Source organism: Pteropus vampyrus, unplaced genomic scaffold (genome assembly GCF_000151845.1).
Source record: "Pteropus vampyrus isolate Shadow unplaced genomic scaffold, Pvam_2.0 Scaffold565, whole genome shotgun sequence".
Classification (NCBI taxonomy): domain Eukaryota; kingdom Metazoa; phylum Chordata; class Mammalia; order Chiroptera; family Pteropodidae; genus Pteropus; species Pteropus vampyrus.
This window is the reverse complement of record NW_011889346.1, coordinates 204,047-205,669: the sequence shown is the minus strand read 5'-3', so window position 1 is coordinate 205,669 and position 1,623 is coordinate 204,047.

Here is a 1,623-nt window from a genome sequence, read left to right as displayed (position 1 = left end):
TTCTCCAGGACCAGGTGGTTTTAGATCTTCATTCAAGAATGATTAAATATTAGGAAATCTATTAATATTATTCACTTCATTAATATCTCTAAGGGAAGGAATTGTATGATTTTCTCCTTGGATAATGAGGATACTTTGATAAAAGTCAACATCAATTTCTAATAAAAACTAGTGAGCAAAAGGGTAATTCCCATTAAAACAGGTAAATAGATAAAAATACTTAAGAAGAAAGTTATGAAGAAATCTTCAAAACGTGCCCAAAGAAAATTAAGAAACACTCCTGAAAGCTATAGAAACAGACTTGAAACATATAGGCATTTTTGTACCTTCTGTGACATCGACACATGGTTAAAACGGAGTTCTGCTGACTCACGAAGTTAACGTAATCCCAGGAAAAATGCCAGCAAGCTTTCCTCCCTAGACCTAGTCAGACTGACTCTAAAGCTCGCCTGGAAAAGTAAATGCAGGAGAAACCTGGGGGAGGAAGGGCGATGAGGGGCGAACCCCAACGGCACCGCGGGGGCGCTGGGCGGCGGAGACGAGCTCCGCGGGGCGGGGCGGAGCACGGCACCCAGGACACGACAGGGCGGCGTCCCACCTCCGGGCAAAGACGGGCTGCTTAGTAAGCGGTGCTGGGACAGCTCCACACACGAAAATGGCCCTCCGAGCGGATCGGGGTGGCAATATGAAATTAAAGATAAACGGCAAAATACGTGGGAATAGCTTTAAAACCTTGATGTAGGACAAGGCTTCCTAACCCTGTCTTAATCTGGCAGCAACGACGAAAGACTGATTAATTTGACGACTTAACAAGAAAAACGTCTTCGCGGCGATGAACACGAGAGTCGTTTTGAGCTGACGTTCGCAACATGTATCGCAGATAAGGGAACTGGTATTTCCATTACATAAAGAACGTGTCTTTTAAATCTGAGTTTTCTTTTGAGAAACTACTTGCATTACGTTAAATGTTCCTGAGTGAGCTGTGAAGCCGTCGCTCAGGGAAGGCGCCCACGTCCCAGAGTCACGGCTCGTGTGGTCACGCAGCAGCCCTGTCCTGGACGAATTACCCGCGAGCGTCGTCCCCTGGGGCTTGGAACTGCTCGTCTGGCTGTGCCGGTCAGATGGCCCCGCGGCCTCGGTCCAAGTGGACGCGGTTTTCGCTCCTGCATTTAAATCTTCACAGCTGTTTGAAAGCTCATTCCTGCACTGCAACTGACAAATACATCAACTTTTATCTTTTTAGACATATATTCGGAGAAATATATCTGGACAAAAAATTCAGAATAATTTAGAATTATTTTTTAAGTCCGAAAGCCTTATAAAATGGCTATAAGGGAGACGGAACGATATAGGCATTTCACAAAACATGTATAAAATGGCTCATAAACATATGAGAAGATGTTCAAACTTTACTCATAATAAGAGAAATTCAGTACAAACAGCACCAACTGGCAGCTACTCAGCTGGGTGAGGCTTCGGGTCTCGACGGTACAGTTGCTGGCGAGCCCGGTGACGGGGCTGGGGAGCCGTGACGCGGCCCCGAGCGAGCGGACTTGGCAATACCCGAAATACACACTCATGTCCCCTTTGACCCAGCAACCCCACGTCCAGAAATTTACCTAA